Source organism: Pteropus alecto, unplaced genomic scaffold (genome assembly GCF_000325575.1).
Source record: "Pteropus alecto unplaced genomic scaffold, ASM32557v1 scaffold69, whole genome shotgun sequence".
NCBI lineage: Eukaryota > Metazoa > Chordata > Mammalia > Chiroptera > Pteropodidae > Pteropus > Pteropus alecto.
The window spans coordinates 8,625,885-8,649,515 of record NW_006494610.1 but is presented as its reverse complement, the minus strand read 5'-3'; the positions used below and the strand labels follow the sequence as shown (position 1 = coordinate 8,649,515).

At 33.2% G+C, this 23,631-nt stretch overlaps 1 protein-coding gene and 1 pseudogene across 2 annotated transcripts in view; both read right to left on the bottom strand.

Annotated features, from left to right (window-relative positions):
• The window catches only part of SEMA3C (semaphorin 3C), a 158,920-nt gene that overhangs the window by 108,776 nt on the left and 26,513 nt on the right, over positions 1–23,631 (bottom strand). The window lies entirely within an intron of this gene.
• LOC112474046 lies at positions 15,787–15,905 on the bottom strand (annotated as a pseudogene).

The window sequence follows — 23,631 nt, the reverse complement described above, 5'->3', positions numbered from 1 at the left end:
TATTCAGAGGACATTACTTCCAGATCATTTAGTTCTATAAACTTATTATAAATATATTTGAAACTACAGTCATTAGTAATAATGTAATAATGTAATTTACAATTAAACTTGTCACTAAAATGAATGATGTCACATATTTACTTGCAACGGTTTTCAATATTATGGGCCTGCTTGAATATCCAATAAAACGCTTACATTTGAGGTTACTTCATTTTATGGCTACATCACATTTAAAAGAAGTATTCGTGGCAGTATATCAAGTCAAATATATATCAAGCCAGGATCTAGCTCTGTTCACACAAACTAAATAGCTGTAACTTTAAATGGTTAAAGCCTTTAGTAAGATGATCTCGAAATTAAAAAAAAAGGTAACTGTTATTGAAATAGAGAAAGTAATTCTTTCAAAGAATAATATTGAGTATGTAGTATTTGCCAACAAGTAGACTCTGAGAATACAATGTTGAATTAAATACCACGTATCTTTCCTCAAGGAGTTTTTACTTAATGTTTAATGCTGCAAGGGTCATTATGTTGTTACTAAAGTTATCTTCAATTATGTAATAATTAGAGAAAATATCAAAAGTGATTAGATATGAGATTATAAAATAATAATAAAGAAAAACAAATTAAAAACCCACTAATATCTCAGAGCCTAAAATAAAATAATTTAACCAGACGAAAGAGTTTTTATTGCCATAGATTCACATAGATGTAGATGGTTCTTAAATCTATCACTCTAGATTCTCTCTCTCTCCTGAGCTACAAAAATGTCATTTTCCCAAATGCCTACTAAATATTTCTTCTTGATTTTTCTAAGTGTAACTCTAACTCAGTATATGTTGATCGGAACTCTTTATTTCATCTTCAAACCAGCTCTTTGCCTTGTTTACCTTCTGCTGATAAAGGTGCTGTGATTCTCCCAGATACCTTACAACATATATTAAGTGGTACATTTCATCACCTGAATATTGAAATGATCTCTTAAATGTTTTTACTAACTATTTTAGTCATTTGTGGCATTTACATATGCTCCTGGGCAATATTAATCTTCCTAACATAGTGTTTCTTTAAATCCCTGTGTTATTAATTAGCTTCATAATCTTAAACAGGTCACTTAAACTCTGAGAAATAAATGTGTGAATTTAAATGATGTCTAAAATCTCCTTATCATTTAAAAGTCAATGATCCTATGTTAGAGACTCAAAAATATTTTTGCTTAAAGGTTTCATTTCCACATATATTAAATATATACTTAGCCTCTATGACAATTTACCTCTCTAGCCATTTAATTTATGACATCTCTAAACATGTCTTCCACTCTGGCCTTTGGTTTACATAATATGCCACAAACACGCCCCAAACATATTCTAATCATTCTATCTCCACGTCTTGGCTTTTGTTATCTCTTTTATCTGGAATATTCTTTCCTCAAATTCACCTTTCTATCAGAGATGCATATAAAACATCCAGATTTTCTTGACCTCTCTCTTTTCAATGTCCATAGCAGTTAGTTTACACTGTTTTTACTTTACTTGATCCATAAGAAGATAACTCCTCATATTATAGTTCCCAACTATTAATGTATTAAAAGGAAGCACTGTGTTTTGCTTTCTTGTTAACCCCTGCAGTGCCTAATTCAGTTTTGCCTATAGTAATACTGAATAAGTATCTTTTACATAACATTTATCGAACAACTGGAATGAAATAATTTACATTATTATAGCAGGTTAAAAATTCCAAAGTCCTTTCAGATATATTTCCTTAATTAATTTGCATAAAATTATATGATGTAGACCATAGGTTTAATTTGGATATAAAGAAATTGATTCTCAGTTGATTCTCAGGTAAGTTAAGCAATTTATTAAGATTATATAACTAGATGGTGACATAACCCTAAAATTAAAAAAAAAAAATTAAAAAAACTGTCTTCTGAGATCCTCGTTTTTTTCTATGATATAATGGTCAAAGTTCAAATTAAAAGACATTTATTTGCACAATGAAAACCACACTTTAAGAAGTTTCCTAGTTTAAAAACATCTCTGAAATTAAATATTCTAACAGTTATTTTTACTTCTACTTATTTTTCACAGTTCTTTAAAAAGTAGTTATGTCACCTGAGCAAAGCCTGGTTTATCAGTAAATCCCATGATGATGGCTGTACGGAATTATAATCAGCACGCTCTCAAGGTGCCAGGCAGCTGGAGAAGGCGTTTGTTTTGACTGAAAACTGGATATTCTGAAGAAACAACTATGAACTTAGTATTGAAGGAGCTCATTCTTAGTTTCTTGTAACTCAATAATAATTTTAAATAATCGCTCAAAATGTGAAGTATTTAAAATATATGAAACATTCATTTTCCTTTATAGACATTTCATTTTTAACATAAGATTTCTATGGTAGAAAAATTAAACAAGAATATAAACTTCGCAAAGTAAATTCTTAAACCTATTTAACTTAAAAGCTGACATATATGCTAACTAGAAGTGCTTAGAGAGAATGCAGAGAGCAATGTGAGGCTGAAATTATGGGAAAAATGAATCTTGTAATCAACAAACATGAGCAGGTTTCAGATAAGCAGAACAAAGTGAGAGACAATTCCAGGGAAGAGGTTCTGTTGAAATGCCTATTAGAGAAATCCCTATTTGGAAAGAATTTATTTGTTAATAAACAAAGAATTACCAATTTAACATACTATTATAAGAATTCATAATAATATTTTATAGGTAATAGTTATAGAAAAACATTTTTAAATAATCAAAAAATATACATTTTCAAACATAGTTCTCTATGTTGGAATATACATAAGGCACATTTTTGATATTGGGACCTACATCCTAGTAAAAGTGCCAATATTTCAAAGTATTACAGTGCAGAAACCACTAATAAATAATGATATTGTGAAGCTAACCCTGTTCTCACTTTTGCCTACAGTGTTGAATTTACTGCCCTCCTCATGTTTCCTTGTCTTGTCCCAGGTGCTTTGTGAAATTTTGTGAATTGCTAGGACAGGTAGGAGGCATGTGATAGTGCTGAAACCAGGGAGGAAAATAATGGTGTAGACTAGCATTATAATGCTAGAACCATACTTATTACTTCTTTATATACCCATATGTACACACACACACACACACACACACACACACACACACACACTTGCTAGTTTACCTTCTCTTTGTGGAAGACATCATGATGGGGAAGCCCTACACAGCTTTAGAGAACAAATATGAAATGCAAATGAGTCAAGCAGTCCAAGAGATATTACAAATTGATCCTAAATCAGAATGGAGTTTTGGTCTTAGTGTTAGGATACAGTAAGGCATGATTAAGGTAGTAGGTTTAGGAAAGTGCATGCCCTGTCTAGAAGAAGTGGCCATTTCTTAAATACTATAGTCTCTGTCCCGCCGGATTTTTAAAATTTTTCAGGAGAAACAGACACTTTCATTTTCATTTCGAAATCTTGAAATTTAAAAACGTTGAAAACTAACTCATTTTTAACATTGTGTTGGTCAAGCTATACATGTCTTTGGGTCAATCTGACCTGCGGCCAACAATCTGTGACTTCTAGAATAGAGTATGCTGCAACTCTCTCTCTCAGTGAAGACAAAACAAGTGGCAGATTTGAGTCCACAACAGAAACAGCAATTACTTCTTCCTTCCCCATCAATCTCCTTTATATTTTAAAATAGGATTTCATTATTAATATTCATTGGTAATATATTTGCAACTAGCTGATGACCATATACTTTTCTTTCTCTGGAAGCAAAGATTGTTCATGAAATGTACATGATGATTTCAAAATCGGTTCTTTTGGGGCGGAGGATGGGAGATGACCATAGTCTAGAGAAATTTTACCAGCAGCAGATTGCAGGATTCCACAGCTAACATCTGTGTGATTCTACAGCCTACTATTGCAGCTATACTAAGTGCCATAAAGGGAACTGGGGCAAATAACCAGCAACACTTTGGAAAACAACTTATCTGTAAATTAGGAGCTGCCTAAATCTTGTGTATTACAGGCTTGTTCTATCAAAGCAAAAGCTGTATTATAACACTAAAATACACATTTAAAATTAGATATATCAGGAAAAATTATTTACTATTCGAAAGCCTAAGTTGAATGTATTTTAATGGGATAAATTATTAGTAACTACAATTTTAACTGCAAAGGGAATAGAGGAGATTTTTCAAAAGGCATATTACAACTCAATGCAATTTTTAGTAACCTGGATGAATCAATTCCAATGGCCTGCCCATCTCATATTCATTTAATAATGCTATAAGTAATCACATATGAATTTAATGTTCATAATAAACTCTAGCTAGCAAAATGATAATGAAAGTATGTTTTTCAGCAGCAAAGAAAACTGATATCTCATTATAAGTTAGCAGAGATTGCTCCATATATACATTTACTGATTCATAAGATATGTTCTTAAATGTTAAAAACACAAATTTTCCGTGTTACTTTTAACATTTACAGCCTCATAAAAACTCTAAAGAAGTAAAAATGTGCACTGGGTGATGTTTTTCTACATAGCCTCATTCCCATTTCTACCTTCTTCTCCTTTCCAGCCCCAACACCAGAGCCCTTCCATCATGGCTGGATTCATATTAACTGACGTTCTCCACGCCAGGCACTGCAGCAGGAGGAAAGTGAATCAGAGGAGCCTCGAGGACCTCAAATATGTTATTGATTGATATGTTTTCCTCCTGTTGGTATTTAGCACAATAAGATTTATTGCTATTGTTTATATGTACTGTTTTCTTCCCCAAACCAGTATCTCCTTTTTCTTAGATCACTATTCATCTAATAGCATTTTATCAGTTTCTGGGATTCAGACATCAGTATCATCCTTGACCCTTAGTCTCTTATTCCTCAAACCAAAAAGGGCTTCATGTTCTATGGGTTCTAATTCTCATCTTTAACTCTAACTTCAGGTTCCTCTCCTTCCTGGCTACTTTCTCCAACTTTACTCTACTTTCTCACCAATTCTTCCTTTGCCTTTTTACCAAAGCTTATTTTCTTATAGAATAAATGATAATAAATGATCAAAAGCTCTCATGCTCAAAAATTTTCAAGGTCTCTCTCTTTCTTGCAGAGTAAAATTTCAGTCTATAGCTTGTAGAGTTCAGTGTTCTCCATGGTGTTTTCTGAACTCTTTCTCTCATATTAAGTTTTTACTACACCACCTCTTAGTGTGTACTAAGCACTGTACACTCCTCATTATATAAACAGGCTCAATCAGTGCTTCTTTCTCCACCTGAGTAGCACGACACCACCCATCTACTGTGTCCAAAGTTTATTTGCAAAGTCCCTTTCTTTCCTATATCTTGTCTGATGCCACTAATCAAAATCAACATCCCCCTCTTCCATGATTCCATAGCATCTTGTAGATGCCTCCATTAAAGCTATCTGCAGAGTTTATATTATATTTAGTCTTCCCTCATTACTGTAAATCTCCTGAGGCCAAGAACCATATCAATTTGTAAGTCATTATTTATTTTATTTAGCACATTCACATTCATGTGTTAAATAGATTTTCTCCCTTTTAATTGAACTAAAGCCAGACTTTTTTCCTCTTGTTTTTAATTAGAAAATCAAAACTTAGACATGCTAAACGACCTAATCAGGATTTCTTGTCCATTTAGTTGTAAAGCTAGTTTTCCTTGACACCCAGTCTCCTATGCTACCCACTATGCCATAACAATAAACGTGACACTGCCAGAGGATGTATCATATGTCACGGACTGTTTTACTTATTTCTATGTGTTATTTAATTCTCACAACAATTTTATAGGAATTTCTACTTTACAAATGCATAAACTGAAGCACAGAGATGTTCAATCAGTTGCCCAAGATCATGCAGCTAACATTACATGGAGCCAGAATTAAACACAGGAGCTTGATACCAGAGCCCAAATTCTTTAAGTTCTCCATGGGATTTGTATTTTAAAAGAACACAGCAGAGACACTTTAAAGGAAGGCTTTGAAAGGTAGAGTTTAGACACTTGTGCTGCCTGGGTAGAAGGGAGAAAGACCTCCTCTGGAGCCCTTCAAATCACACCATGGATGCCACACCTCCTTGCTTTATATTAACTGCTTGCTTTGGAGGAATATGTGTATTTTTCCTGAATGAGTTCAGACTTTAACACTGGCCAGCTTTAATTTATGTTCCTCTATAAAAGTCAACATGAGTTTCTGGCTATAAATTTGTCATGCCTTACTAATGAACTAAATTGTGTTTTTTGTCAGAGTTCCATTTAAATTGATGTGACCTCATTCATTAGCACATAAGTATTTATAGCTGTAAGAAATGTACAAAGGTTTCAAAACCTTTTGCCCACTCAAAAAGGCAAAGGAAGGAATGAAGAGTTGGTAAAGGTGTGTGGGAAAAAAGGAAAAATCTAAAGATGATGTATTTTATCTAACATTCACTATTAAATGATCTTTCTAATATACCACTTTTATCCTATTCCTTCCCCTTTTAGAGACCTTTAGTTTTTCTGCATTAAATGCATGATTGGTTTTACAGTCATTGCCTTGTATGCAAAGGTTCCTACAGAGCTAGTTCGAGCTTATCCTTCTAAACATAACTCCCATTCAGATGTCTTATGTGTTCATTTATTAATTCACTACTCTACACAGATTTAGTGAGTGACTACTATGTTTCAAACACTGTTCTAGGTGCTGAAAGGAGCTAATGAGGTGGTGAATGCAACAAAGACTCTGCCCACATCGTACTTATATTTTAATAAAAAAATAAATAAATAAACCAGAGGGGTGACTTTAGTGCTTGGTATATAAAGAAAGAATTCTCAAAATTTTTGGTTTCGAGACTCCTTTGCACTCTTAAAAATTATTATGTGTTTCAAAGAACTTGTTTGGGGTTTATGTTTATTGGTATTTATCATAATAAAAATTAAAATTGAGAAAAAGTCAAATATGTATTAATGCACTAAAAAACAACCATAAACCCATTATATATTAATATAAATAATCTGATTATATATATGTATATATTTAAACAAAAAAATAGTGAGAAGAGTGGCAGTTTTGTATTTTTTTCAGATTTCTCCAAAGTCTGCCTTAATGGAGGAAAGCTGATTTTTCATATCTGTTTCTGCATTCAGGCTATTGCAATATCACCTGTCACATAGCTTCTAAAAAACTCTACTAGTCATAAAAGAATGAGAGTAAAAAAAAGAAAGTTACGATTTACTACTGTGATGAATCTGGTTTTGACCTCGTGGAGCTCCCTGAGAGGATCTCAGAGGCCTTCAGTTGTCCTTAGAACACACTTTGAGAACCACTGATATAAGAGAAGAAGACAAATGGCAAAGGGTAGGGTAGTCATTTTAGACAGGGGTCAGGAAATATCACCCTGAAGAAGTGAAAGCTGAGCCGAAGTTTGAAGGACCAGGACCCAAAACAACAGTAGGCATAGAAAACAAGAAGCACAAAAGAGGCAGAGTATGGAAGAGCTCAAAAAAATTTGAGAAACTGAAAGGAGGCCAGTGTGGTGAGAATGTGGTGAGCAAGGGGAAGAGCAGCATGAACTGTGGTTGCAGAGCAAGGCAGAGCCAGACTGAGCAGGGCAGAGGTCATAAACTAGTGGCCTGTGGTTCTGATCTGGACATCTGTCTTGCAGATGTATTTTGTCTGCACAATGCTTTTTTCCCTGTTTTTATTGAGCCAAACATTTTAAAATGGGGATTTGACATAAAAATCTGGATTTCTGGATTCTCTTAAACAGATCAGAACATCAATAGGACTTCTTCTAAGGAAGGCAGCTAAGTAGCAGTCCTTTGCATGAGAGGGAGCCGTGGTCTCCATCACTCCTTATCACTTCTTCAAAGGGGAAGCCCTCTCTGTTGCCATTTGCCCAGGCCTGTTTCATTTATTAAAGTCACCTTCCTCACCCCACAGACATGTTCTATGTGCAAGACCTCTAAGACGGGACTCATTGGCTTTTGTAGTATTTGTTCTCTGATTCCAAGTAAGATGATGGGAAATCTTTAAATTGTGGTATGTTTAAAAACATACTCGCCTATATGTTTTTAAAAGGTAACTGGTTATTGTGTGGAAAATAGACTGTAAGGGGCAAGAGTAGAAGCTCCTGTTAAAATGGCCACCACTCTCTGCCTCCTCCAGCCCTCAAGTGTATCACACATAAACTTTGTATTCGTGCCTGCTTTTCCCAATCAGAACGCCCTCCTTCCCACTCGCACCTTACATTTTCTGCCCCTGAGATCTACCTCACAGCCCCTTCTGCAGAGTGGAGACATAAGTGGGAAGTATCCCCAGATCACAATCGCCCGCTCAGGCTCTTATGGTACTATTTGTTTACACCAAGAATTTATAATCCATAGTTTAATTAACTAGACTAGACTGTAAATTTCTTAAGGACCTGAACTTACCTACTACTCTGACCACCTAGAACTGACAGCTCCTGCCCATCTGACAAGAAAAATGTCAGAACTAGCAATGTCATTTAAAGAATTTACAATTTCTTAAGTGCTTCCCTCACGTTATCCAGGCTCTCAGTAACCCTTTGCCTGTTGATCAATTGATCAGAATAGGCAGATCTTTAAGATTATCAGAATTATATCCACATTATAAGCAATTGTTTTTATAGCACAGGTGCTCCCTTGTTCTATGAATTATTTAAAAGACCATGGGCAAGTAATTTAACTTCTCTCTCTGTTTCTTCATCTATAAAATGAACTTGTAATAAACAGCAGCTTCCTCATGGGCTATTGTGAAGATTAAATGAGATAATACATACACAGTGCTCAGTTCTTAACTATTATCAGCAACACAAATTTCAGCTGCTTTTCCTCACATATAAGAGAAATGTCTGTGCTTTTCATAAGTCAGAAAAAAAATCATTTTTATAAATTCCCCCAATAAAAGCCATATGGAAACATACCTTTCTGATAATTTTTTTAGTAATAAAAATTATTTCAGCCCCTGTTTTGTGTGTGTGTGTGTGTGTGTGTGTGCACCTTCCTGGGGAGAAATTTATGTTTCATCAATTTATATATTAATAATTTCTTTAATGAAATTATATCTTTGGAACCTTAGATTTTCTTATATATGTTTTTATTATCAAGCTCCATAATCTTTATAGGTGCTACCATGTTACACACATAGGTTGAGCATTTTAAAGAAATACAGAAGGTGGCACAGAGAGAAGTCAAATGATTAAGAGCAGGGACTCTGAAAGCAGATGGTTTGGTTTGGGCCTTGGATATACCACTTGTTTTGTGCCATAACTAACCTCTCTGTGCCTTATTCACCCCATCTGTAAATAGGAACTAATAACAGTATCTAACTTATAGGGTTGCTTTAAAGATTGAAATGAATTTTGGTGGTGATTTACAATGTATGTCTCAAAATATAAGAGATCATTATTAAATTTAGCCAACAACTGAAATATAAAGGATACTGTTTGTTAATCATTAAAAATATTTTTCAAAATTATTTTGATCATTGAATAGCTCCTTAGACAATATAAATAAAAGACATTTGATAATATATGTTAGGCTACCCTCAAAGTCCCACTAATTTTCAATTCCTTGTCAATTTGATTTGTAACATGCAAAATACTTATTCTTGAGCAGTGTGAAAAACACTTGTCAGTAAAATGAAAATGCTGCTGGTCTCGAAAAGCTCTCATTTCTTTGCTCTTTCCATCATTGCATTGCTCTCAGCAGTGCCCGGAAAATTGCTTTCAGGGTCACGCCAAACTGGACCCAAGAGATTGCAATAATTATATCCCAGTGGTGATGACATTCAGCTTTGTCCCACAAGCTGCCGTGACAGGCAGGGAGCCATCTGTCATGTTAGATGGCCACTCGCTAGCTATAAGTAGTGGAGACTACTTTTCTGACATACTAGAGTGTGTTTCTAAGCCAGCCTTGTAAAGTCTGAAGCAGCTAGTTATCTTGGGGAAAGACCGTGGCAAAATAATGAGTATATATTGATCATACACAGTTACAAAATTTAAAATATATCATAGGAAACATGCATTATTCACTCTCAATTAAAATTTGTTAATTTTTAACAAGTGTCCTAATTTATTATGTATTCTCAGTTATGACATTTGTTAGTCATGCCCTACTGAATTCTTTCTCAAATTTGGAATATTTTTCTCATTCTCTTCCAACTGCCAAGCTCTTTGTAACCTAAAGTTCTTTAACTTCATCAGAAACACTCCCCCTTATACTGAAAAATTTTTATTTTTTAAATCAATTTTAATTACCATACACTCCCTCATCTAATCTTGTCTCAATGTTTTTTATGCCATTTGGTGATAATGGCCACTGATGTTTCAAACAGTATTTTAACTATATTTCTCTTTAAATATATTTATGAATTGACAGATGGAACACACAAAAAAACACATTCACCCTGTTTTCTTCTGTTCTTAAAATTAAATTCCATCTTTATACAGTTTTAGCGATTTCATATTTACGTATATTTTCCCATGTAGTCTTCTGCATTGATAAGAAAATTGATTATAACAGTGTATTTTGTATTTTAAATTTTTCCCCAAATTAATTTTGCAAATTTTGAAATGTAAGAGATAATTTATGATGGGTGAGATTGGATGCAGTACAGTTGGAAGCAATATGATTGAAAGAAGGCAAAATTCCTCTCAATAGATCCTATGTAATGAATTCCCACTAAGGGTGAAAGTATTATCTTTCAACCTAAATCACACCTTTGGTTAGCGTTTTTGTAACGACAAGTTTAAAATTTATATTCTTTATTCAAATTTAATAATATAAATTTTATTTTTACAATGGAATTTATTGTAGTTGTTTTAAGTTCTAGAGAATAAAAATGAATATATTTTATAACAATTGACAATGGAATACTCAGGTAATTTAGGAAGATCTATGTTGTAAGCTATAAAAGACAAAAGTAATCGATTGCATAGGAGAGTGGTGAAAAAGAATCAAGAATAGTGTCTATCGGAGAAACTATTCTGTATGATACTACAGTGATGGATAAATGTCATTGTATGCTTGTCCTAACCCATCAAATGTACAACATCAAGAGTAAACTTTAATGTAAACTATAAAATTTGGGTGATAATGATGTGTCAATGTAGGTTCATCGGTTGTAATAAATGTATCCTCTGGTGGGGGATGTTGATAATGGGGGAGGCTATGAATGTGTGGGGGCAAGAAGTATATACGAAATCTCCATACATTACTCTCAACTATGCTGTGAATCTAAAACTGCTCTAAAATAAAGATTGGAGTTCAAGTTCTTAGCCTGGACACTGGGTTTATAGGGCTGCCATTTACTAGATACAGGACAAAGAAGAGAAAGGAGTTTGAGAGAAGGAGTAAGTGGTGTTCAGAGTTAGACATCTTGATTTTGAGGGTGTCCATGGGATATAGATTTTCATATTGGTGTCTAGTACATGGTTGTATGTGAGAACATTGAGTTCATGGGAACCTCAACTGGAGTTACATCCAGTAAGACTCATAGCATGAAAATGGTAATGGAAGCCTTCTGAGGGATGAGATCGCCCAAAGTGTTGAGTGACCCTAGGGACATTGTTATTTAGTAGGCACAGTAGGAATTTGAAAAAGATTATAAAGAAGTTACCGAAGAGGTAAGAAATGACTTGGAACAATGTTGCCATTAAAGCTAAAGAAATTATTTTCAAGGAGAAAAGTGTTCCATCATGTCAAAAGTTATAAAGAGATCAAATCAGATAAAGAATGCAAAATATTTTAATGTAGCAGTAAAGAGGCAGGTGACTCTTCAATGAAGTAATGGGAGAAGAATCCCAATTGCAGAGTGCTGAAGATCGAAGGGAAGAAGAGGATGTGCAGACAGCAAATACAGAAATGTATCTAAAAAGCTTGGTACTGAACAGAAGATGGTAGGCACTGCTAGGAAATTGGACCTAGGAAGGAATTTTTTAATGATGGTATACATCTCAGCATGTATTAATAGAAAAGGTTATTTAAGAGGTTTTGCTGGAGATACAGGAGAGAAACAATAAATGATGGAAAAAAGTTCCTTCATAAAAGATGTGGAACTCCAGAGCTCAAGGAATCAAATAGCCTTAGGAAGAGGGACACTTGGTCCTTTTCAGTCAAGAGGGCAAGAGGCAGTGAAATATGGCTGCAGCAAGATTGCAGGCACCTGATTGTGCTCTTAAGATGCTACAGAAGGAAAAAGAGGCAAAGGAGCACAGATTCCAAACTCATAAAACACTTTGTGAAAACCCCTTTCAAGTCATATATTTTTAAATTATTCATGGTACTTAGCTATGTATATGTATATATTTTAATTTATATATATGTAAATGTTTTTATCTAAAACCATAGTATAAAACACTAATATGGAGTATAATAATAGAAGGCAAACCACAAAGAGGTTAGTTGGTATTTGAAATGAGCTTGAACACATAGTCAAATCTAATTCAGAGTGACCTTGGGTCGAAAGGCTTATAAAGCTCCCCTATCCAGTTTACAGAACGTCTAGTTCTTCTCTTTGTAGGAGGTTAATCACAGTACTGCCTAAGGAGATCTGCACCAACCCCTCATCAATCCAATATCTTTTGGACTTGATCCCTTACTATTCTATTTCTCACCACTCCACTTCAGCCCCACCTGCCTTCTTCATAGATAATCCAGGAATGCTCCCTCATACCTTCGGGCCTTTGCTCTGGGTCTTTCCTGTCTAGAATGCTCTTCCCACAGATATCCCCTCAGTTATCCTTCATCTCCTTCAAGTCTCTGCTCAAATCTCACAGTCTCAAAGAAACCTACCCTAACTATCAGTTTAATACTTCACCCTTCCCTCTCCCATTCCTGCAGAACACCATTATTCCACTTTTTATTTTCCATAGTACTGATGATTTATTTACATGGCATGTTTTCTCTTTTTTATCTGTCTCCTTCCATAAGAATGTATGGGCCACTATGGTAGGAGCATTTGTTCTGTTCATTGATGTATTCTGAGTGCCTATAAAAGTATCTGGCACATAATAAGTGCTAACTAATAAGTATCTGTTAAAAAAATGAGTAAATTTGAATAATGTTGTGGTGATTTACTGTATTTCAAAATCATGGTAGTTCCTTTCCTAGAAATACATGCTACATAATTTATAGAAATCTTTCAAAAGTTCTGTGTCCTTCAGTGTATTGTGTGCAAAATGCACTTGAAATATTCACTCATGATCTCTAGTTATAAATAATAACCTTATCTAAAAGTAGATCATACTATAGTGAGAAATGAATCTGCATGTCTTCTAAGGAAGTTCCTTGCATTGTAAATATTCAATAATAAGCATTCTTATGGAATTATACCTTCGATGATAAACAACTAAGGTTAATTTGATCACTAGGATGTACAGGGCTGTTTCTGTTAAAGAATAATCTTCCACCATAAAAATTCTTGCTTGAGTGGTTTTCTTTTTAATTTTTGTTATTTATAAAGGAAACACATATACACACACCACACAGTCTCAAGTGTATCAGTCCTTTTATCTAAGAAGTTAACAAGAAGACCAACTGATTATTCTTCTGAAGGAAACGCAAATATTGCTCATATAGTTTCTTAGCTAATCACGTGTCATTTCAATATAGTCAAAAACAATCTGTAAAGATATCAAGGAAAAATTTAAAATGTGCTTTGTGATGAACTACCACTAACATAGCTGCACCAGGTTCCAAGGAAATAGATTATTTCCTCTGAGTGTATCCTGAATTTTATTTATTGCTTACAAGAATAATAGGCAAGTTTTGACATCATTGGAGGAGTTTTGCCTGTGCAATTCCTTAGAAAATTGAATGCTATAGTTAGTACATTCTCCCAGAGCTTATCTTTTATAGTATGGAAAAATCAAACCCCTCCTACATATGGTGTTTGTCCTAGTAATCAGGGAAACCATTATCTGCACTTAAAATTGGCTTCACAGCAGCAGCAGCAGCAGCAGTACTAGCAATGAATTGAAATAAGATTAGAGAATTAGATTCATTTTGCCGCTGTGGAGACAACCTACTGAGATCTAAAAACAACTAATCGGCCAGTGCATTAATGTAAAGGCAGTGAGAAGGGAAAATGTCAAGCCACATGAAATTTGTAGTAACAAAGAAAGCTTGCTGAGAATCATAGATACAAATATTGTTTACTGGAAAATAATCATGAACTACTTATGTGGTTATGTTCATTTAATATAAGAATAAATATTTTAGAATGCATTACATTTAAATAAAACATAAATATACCAATAAAGGAAAATATATAGCATATAGAAACATTTAGGCAAGCAAGAAGTGACTGTGTTATTTTAAAGGTCATGTATACTGTACAAAATTCCCTGTGACCATATGAAAAAAACTATAATCACAGTTGACTTTAGTCATTATACTGATAGTACAGCATTATTACACCTAGTTCTCCAAATGCTACTGATTCAATACTGTATGGATTAGACCACTAAAATGCTCCCCCTCAAAATCTCAAATAATCTCAATTTATAAAAGGAGATGTGCTAATCATGTCTATGAACACACACCTCATTTTCTGGAAGGTATCTTATTGGCTTGAAATGCAATACACCCTGGGACTTTTAGAAAATGCATTTTTTTTCTGGTATTTTATCCTGCCAACTATGCCTCATAATTTACATATTTGCTAAAATACAATCATACAAAACAGCCATTTAATAGAGCTCTTGACTCGTAGTAGGTAGTCATTGAACATTTGGTGATTTGTTAAGTACCAATGTCAATGAAACATTTCATCTAGAACAGGCGTGTCAGCAGCCAGATTAGTATGGCTTCCCCCGAGGAGTCAGGATTACCTCATGTCTCACTTCAAACAATTTATTTTTCTTGTATGCATGGCTGGGTTCAAGAGTTCTTTCCTTGTTTTAATTGGATATATTCTTTTTTCCTTTTTTTTTTTTTTGGTTCAAATCTTTTAATATAGTAAAGACATCCAATAGAACTCAGAGTTATCTGGAAAACTTTTATACATAAATGTTTAATTTGGACTGTTTCCATATAAAAATGGGCATACACATATGAATTTTTTTTTAAAAAAGAAAAGGTCCTGAAGAGGAGACTCCAATCAGAAAGTGACATTTACCTAAACCCATTCATATAACAGGAAGGAATGATGGTAAACACACCTGAAGTAAAAGAATGAGAATTCCATGGCATGACATTCCTTGACACAGAAATTCTCTTTCATCAGGTGAATTAGTTTTAATGACTTCTTCCATGTTTTACTATTATAATATTTATAATTACAAATCTCAAGTATTTGTTAATATGCTAGGTACTTCTTTTTTTAGCAATCAATACAATATATACAAGTTAACAAATGTTAACCTACAGCCTCTTTCCAAAATTAAAAGGGCCTAAGCAAGTTAGTACACCACAGCACATATGGAATTCAGGTTTGTTTTACATCTCAGAGGGCAGAAGCACACACCTTAGTATGCCCCTTTTTTCCAGATCACAAAATGCAGAAGTAGGCCCAGGAAGATCTGTGTTTGGACCCTGTCTGTTCTGGGACAGTTTCAAACTGAATCAGAGGTAACTCACTTGGAATATCAAATAAAAGTAATTGTATAATACAATGCACACACAAAAAAATTGTTTTTACCCGCATTATATGAACTTTTGGAAAGGCTACTCACTTCCTCAATTCTTTTTTTATTTTTTGGGCGAGGCAACCTTTGGTTGACCCCACAGATTGCAAGGACCTTGTCAGTTTACAATCCCTTATTTTTTATTTTTTACGCCTACAGCACCTGGTCTTCCTAGGTGATCTCCCATCCAAGTACTAACCAGGCCTGACCCTGCTCAGCTTCTGAGATCAGACGGGATCAGGCTTGTTCAGGGTGGCATGACCGTAGATTTAAACTCCTTATTAATTTATTAATTTACTTTTTTATGGTGACATTGGTTAATGAAATCCAATAAGTTTCAGCTGTACACTTTAACAGTAAGGCATATATATATTTACGCTGTGCGTTCACCTCCCATAGCCATATCTTTTACTGTCACCACATATTTGACCCCCTCACACCCAATTCAATTTTGCATACTCAGACTTAAGGTCACCACCCTCTCTTTGGAATGACCTTTTGTGTTTTTGTCCTATGACTCATGCATGCTTCTTGTTGTGCATCCCACCCTGGACACAAAAAAGGCTCACAATTTGCCTTAAGACATGTTTCAAAAGTACAATGATTCACTCCTCTGTAGTCCTTCATAGTATCAAAGCACATCTTTAAACCACGAGGAAAAGACCCAAGATGTTGATAAAATTAACTCATACCACCAACTAATCATAATTTGCAAAAATCATCATTCACTTTTCATTTTCACTTAGTAGTCACAATTTCCTATAAGAAATGTTTTTAGAGTCAATAATAAATGTGAGACACTGTGGTAAATGCAAGGAGTCATACACTAATCTCTAGGGTTAAAGTCAGTGTCATGGCCATTTTGTGAGCAGAAATTTCAGTAAAAAAGAACACTTGAATTTTATTAGTTTAGAATTTTAACTCTATTAGTAAGCCCATTTTCACTTTATAGTCATAAAAACATTATAAGCAAAAGAAATTTATCCCTAATTTTATATATGGATATAAATAAGTAAATTTTCACATATTCAATTCACTGATTTCTCTTAAAAGATGTATGTCAAATATTTTAGATATATAACCCATTTGAATTTCTACATTTTATACACAAGAGAATTGAGATTGGTCCAAGATCATAAAGCTGTTAGTGAAAGAATCAAGGCAGAGTTTTTTTGACTACCTTAGAAGACTTTTAACTGCATAACTAGACTCTATGTATTTGCTACAAAAATTTGAGGCCTTATTAACTAAATTTTCAAACATGAAATTTGCAGTAAGAATATCTGATTTTAAAAAAATACAACTATGTTCCAATATGTTAAAAAAAATGAATGAAACCTGTGTTTTGTAGACTTTTGCATGAACGATTCTATAGTGAAGATGAGCAGTAAATATTTCCCAACCATCTAAACAGACAAGCCAGGCAGAGAACTGCAGCCGTGGGGGAAAGTGTTGATGTGAGAACATAAGCATTCCACTCATACAAGCAGTGGCATTGTTTTTCATAGAAGCTGTTGCAAGGGGACCAAGATGTAAACTGTAGCCACATGTTCAGCAGAAATATTGAAGAGACTTTGTTTCTCTGTAGAAGAATTTCTTCATGTGTTTATTACTGCTTGGATGTACACCATAAATTTCTGCATAAAGGTCATAAGACTGTGATGACACATCACAAACCAGGTTGTAATAACATGTTGACTATATAGGAAAACTGTGTAAAGAACTGGAGAATAAAGAGAATAAACAACATTAAGGCCAGTGTATGAATTTAAAAAAAAAAGAAAACACTGATCAGATGCCCTTAAAAAAAGCCTTCTAAGGAAATTTTTGATTCCCACAGGTATGAGTAAAATATTTTACGATTGAGTTAAAGTCATTCTTTTTATGAAATCATTTCAGTTGTAAGCTTTCATAAGATTATAGTTTTGTGATAACATTTCTCTTTAGAATGAGACAAAGAAGACAATTCTTATAATTAAATCTATTAACTGCTTTAATATTTTGCAATTCAGAATTTCCTCCGATGTATTATATCTAAAGCAGAATATCATCTGATGTCTGCAATATAATTTCTTTTTCTGTTTGCAGACATTTGGAACATAGTTCTTCTTTCATTGTTCTCTCTTTGATTCCTAGATCAATTGTGTAAAGAAGAATTTTTGCATTTTTAAAGAACCTATACATTTGTGAATTTATATAAAAAGTAAAATTGTTTTACTGTTAAAAGTAAAAATTTTAACAGCTCTTTGATGATAAGAGTTTTGAATACATGAGTTAATTCAAAGTGATTGTTACACTCATGTAAATTTGTTTTGTTAAAATCTGTTATCAATACTATATCCCAGCATAAGTACCTTTGAACTGTGGCCGACACTCCCCGCCAAAACATACCGCATTTATATATTTGAATGCCTTGCTGCCCCAATGATTCTGCCTGTGAAGTCCTTTAATCTAAATGTCTTGTCATTGCCTAGTGAGCTATTAGTTTATACAAACCTGCTGTGCTAAGCATCTATTACAACAAACCTGCTGATGACATATTGATTTTTTAGTTTCAGTGGTCCCCCTTGAGATGTTAGAGCAGCTGTGTTTTTTGTAAGATTCTACTGAGTCTAGAGCATACTCACATTATCTATTCAAACTAATTCAAGATAGTTAATCACTAGTGAATGCATCTCCTGTTGAAGATCCCATCTAATAGCAAAGACCAGTTATCAAATTAATTAATTATAGCTTTACACATATCAAAACTATTTTTTTTTACTTTTGTGAGTTTATTTATAATATCTGCTAAAGTGCTTCTCAGCTGGCATTTGTGTAATAAACTTTTATTGTATATGCAGCATGTATTCATATGTCCACGCATTTATGAAAAAGGCTCAGCTGAGTGTGTATGTAGTTGGATATTAAACTTCTTAAGGACTATTTACATCTCAATGAAAAAAGAATTAGAATATTCCCAGGTAACAAATATTGATAACTTTTTCTCTCATCCACAACAGACAGTAAGATCCATAAGTGTGTGTGTGCATGTTTGTGTGTGTGTATGTGTGTGTGCACGCGAGCGCGCGCATCTGTGAAATCACTGCTAGGTAAGGTTAATTAAACTAGGGCATGTATTTTCAGTCTCTCAGTGCTTGCTTACATATGCAGATTAAATTAATATATCCCATGAAGACTTGTATTTTAACGTAGCTATGTGATTTTATAGAACAGATCTAAAATTTAAGGCATGATACGTCAGTAAATTAAAATTTTCTCACATGAAATCTTTATTTCAAATGTTCATGAAGTTTTAAATGGACAGAGTTACCAAATATCTAAACAGACTAAGCTTACAATTTTTTAGATAGTATCCAAAACGATTATTTCAATTTGGTATAACAGATAGTATGAGGAAACAAAAGTCAACAAATAGAAAAAAGTAACCCATGGAAACTTTATAGCTGAGTTTTTTGAATGCCTCTCACTATGATTCTATCTTTGTAAATATACTGCATTTAGAATAAAGCAGAAAGATTAAATTGATGATTCAACTCCCTAAACCAAGATTAGATGGACGAATCATATCCCCAAATCAAAGCATTAGTAGAATGTCTAACAAATTACAGTATTAAACAGTACATTAGCCTCAAGGCAAAGATGAAAGAATATTACCTTCAATCTGTCAAACCAGTTATTTTTGGTTATACTGGTTACAGTTTTTACATTTCTTAGAGTTAATTATAACATAGACTTATTACGTAAATTGAAAGTACTGTGTACCCTAAGTAAAAAGAGTAATTGAGACTGAATACCTACTAACAATTGCATATCATGGAAAAAAATCTTTAAAAGACTTCAAATACATCCATATCTCTCAAGGAATATTTACATGTTTAATGTAGTCTAGTATGGAGGCTTTTAATGTTATTTTAGACATCTCAATGAGAAAAACTTTGATTTTAGTTTATCAATAGTAAATAGTCTATATAAAAAATGTTGTTCAGAAGACAGTTATATAGATTAATGCTATTTGCCTGAAGAATGCTCTACATGTTTTAAATATTAACAAATTTATACATTGTGAAATAAAAAAAATATTTTAGAAAGATGTCTCCTGGCATTTCCCTCATTTAAACTTAAAAAGTCAGAAACGGTTCCAGAGATGAATGCAGTAGAACATTTTAAAAGGAAGAATTTTGTAGTTGATACGAGATTATTGATATGTACACTAAGTTCACAATACTAATGTAGTAGAGACATCTAAAAGGAAGGAGATATACATTGGACAGCTATATTGCAATTAACAAAAGATGAGGAAGATCTGGTATCATTCTTAAATGTCGGAAATTTTGTCTATGCCATTACTTCTGTTTCGTGTCTCAAAAGTATGAGAATCTTTGAATTGGTTCTGATTATGCTTAGATATAATACACATGTAAAATATTGATAACCACATTAAAGAAATTTTTGTATAATTAAAGAGATAAAGTATGCAGTATTTTGTCTCATAGTTTAATGCTAAAACTCATTTTGATTTGAACTTATATTTGCAATATGTTTTGAATTTTATATTACAAAAATAAGTGTCTTTTTTCATTTGATCTCACAATACTCTTTTTGACAAATGGTATTTATTATAATTTTCATTTAGATATGACAGAAAGAAAGATTGCGAAGTTTAAAGAAATAGGCACTAGTAAAATTAAAACTAGAACTACGTTACATTATTCCTAATCATGTATACCTATATAGAATCAACTTTTTATGTTATGAATAAATCTGCAACTAATTATTATTCATCATTTCTTTTTAACATAGACAGTTTCATTTTCCTCTTTCTTGTATTACCACACATCCCTGTGGTGGACTTAAGATACCTGTTACATAGGTTCTAAATTATAATTTAGTTTAACCTTTAAAATATAGTCTTCTCAAAGAAGTATGGTTACAAATTTCTTACACATTATTAGTAAAAATATATGTTATTTTAGGTAATATAAATGCAAATCAAAGTAATTGTATACATTTCTAAATAGAATGCCATGTTTTAAAGGCAGAGATGTAGTTATTTAAACATAAATATGATGCTAGAAATGATGACACCTCATATATTGCAAAAAGAAAAAAGGATTCATTTGTAGCACTCCCCTAAATTATACCTAACAATATAAATCTTTTTTCTTCATCTATTACAATTTTTAATAACATAATCATAATGAACTAATTCACTCAGGTCAAGCAGATGGAATGGGAGTGGGCAAAAAATCATTCAAATTATACTTTTTGCAGCTTTAAGCAAATTTAGCAGCCATATTATTCAGTTTTTAGATGTTTGCCTTTCTTATATGTAGTCTATTGTTCTCTTAATTGGAAAAACTAATTAAAATGTGCAGAAGTGAATCAGATTAGATGTGTGTTAAGAGAAAAACATTTGTTTTCAGAAGTCCAACATATTGAAGGCACTGACATTGTAGCTAAAAAGTCTGTTGTCTGACAATCTGGGCACTTGTTCAATTGAATCTATCACATTTTGAATACATAAATATCTAACATTTGTTGCTGTCACTTTTGGATAAAATTTTACCATGGCTCAATCAAGGGCAAGAGAAAAGAAAGCTTGCTTTTATTTGTATATCTTCAGCAGCCGATATGGAAAATATTTCCGGAAGAAAGCTGAGGGTCTTCCAAGCGTCTGAAGATGTCTCTCCCTTTCCTTGCAGTACCCTTTCTACAGATCATGAAGCTCAATGAAAAGATGAAGACAAGGTTAAAGGCATATAAAGAAAAGTGAAAGTGAGTATAGAAAATAAAATCTCGAAAGGGCACTTGGGTAAAGTAAACTTTGGAAACCGCTTCTAAAAAACCAAATTTGAAGGCTCAAAAATGACAGAAGTTGCCTTACTTGAGGTTTGGCCTAGTTATTTTATTATATATACTTTCTGCTTTTTAAATCTGGCTGTAATACACATGTTCAGTGGTGACTGAGCTTTCCGCAGCTAGACTGGCACATAATGAGCTATATAGTTCATAGAGTTTCAAAAATACCGAAGAAGAACGAAGAGCTCAGTGTCAGAGAAACATCTCTAAAGAGAAAGTTCAGATTCTGGCAAGTTTTCCTTTCTTTAAATACTGTTTTAGACCACATGATATTATTAGCATATTTTCACTTTCTTCAACATGAAAAACAACACTCAAATGTTCTATGTGTCAAATAGGTGCATTAATTCATAACAATGCTATTATTTTATGACCTTTAGGGTATTATCTTTGGGAAGCACATGTAATCTGTATGTTACCTGATGCCTCCTTAAACGAAGGGCTTGATATAATTAAAAGTCTCCCAGGAATTCCATGTCTAACTCCCTTGTGCTTTTCTCTGTTTCATCTCTCAGTTAAGAGCAGTCTGCATCCTTCTGCCTCATATGACATAGGGCCTTGAATGGTCCACCCTTCTGCTGGTTTCTAAAAATATTTTGGACATACTCAGCATTTTGTGATGCTTAGCTAATTTACAGATGGTCAATGAATGAGGCAAAAGGGATCTCATCAGCCACTGAAGCCCTTCTGCCATCTTTCCTCTGCAACCTTTTTTGAGCCCAAACTCCTGATATGTGTCCCTCCTCATTGTGCACAATCTGTTGCAGAGAGAGTCCAACCACTCTTCCTCCTTAACCTCACTTTTCCATGATATCTCTACTGTTTCTGTAGTAGCAATAGCCTATAGGGCCAGCTTATCTTCTCTAGTCTCCCTAAATTTTGATAAATGGATACTATCAATTACACACACATCAAAAATCTTCAAATAATTGGGAATTTATACAGAGGAATGGGAATGAGGAAAAGAACAAAAAAGTAATGAAAAACAAGAAGACATAAATATGGTTCTGTTTCACACTTTTTTGTTTTAAAGGATTTATCATTTTAATATATGAGAGAAATCAATTGATAAAAATATTTCAAAGAGAAATACCAAATTTCTTTAATGAACAAACAAAAATAAGCAAATTATTTTCTTGAGTCCTAGGGAAAATATTTTACCTTTTCTGCTAAATATAATAGTCAAAATCAAACTAGAAAAAAAGTAAAACTACGAGGACTAGTAATTTCACACTCTTAACTAAAATACATTCTCCAGATAATTAAACTATTATACTTTCCCTAAGAAAGATTATTTCCCCATGCTAACTAGAAAATGGTATTACCGTGACATTTACTCTTGAATGTAAAAAGCATTAAAAATTGTGAAATTCAAACTAGAATGATCAACTAGGAAAACTTATTTTTTTCCTCTGATTCTTCTAGAAGTACCTACCATATGCATAGGATAACACACTCCCCATAAATCTGAAAATAATTAATGTCTTAAAAAATATATATTCCTCTACTTATTCTCATTAGTTATAGGCTGCTTCATTTAGAAACAGTGTTGCAATCACTCTTTACATAATGGTAGAATCTTAGGATCACATACAAAATCATTGACTTCTGTAGATAGTCTCTTTATAGGAGACAGCAAGCTACTGCTTCACAAATTGACTAAGATCACTTGGACATTTAATTTATCTTTCAGTTCTCTGTAGTCTTTCATAGCTAAAAGTTGAGTACTTATCAATGATTTTATGAGAGAGTACAGATTAATGAAATGTATTTAGAGAGATGATTCTGCATCTTAATAGTTAATGTGTGTCTTTTTTATTATTCGAGTACTAAAGTCATCTATATCCTGCAGAGTTATGTAGATTATTTTCTTAGGAATACATAAACGATATTCCAAAAACAGTCGTGATATTTTCTTCTTTTCATATGATTCTCTACTTCTTATTGTAGATTCTCTGCTTCTTAACTGTGATTGAGTGTGTACATTGTCTAAAAAGGGAGACAGAAGTCGGTCCTAGACATTGTAGGAAAATGATACGCTAAAAAGCTTTTAAACCAAGGGGAAAAAAAAGAATAAGACAGAGTTTCCTACACCTAAGAGACACAACAGATACTCCAATATTTTTTTCAGTT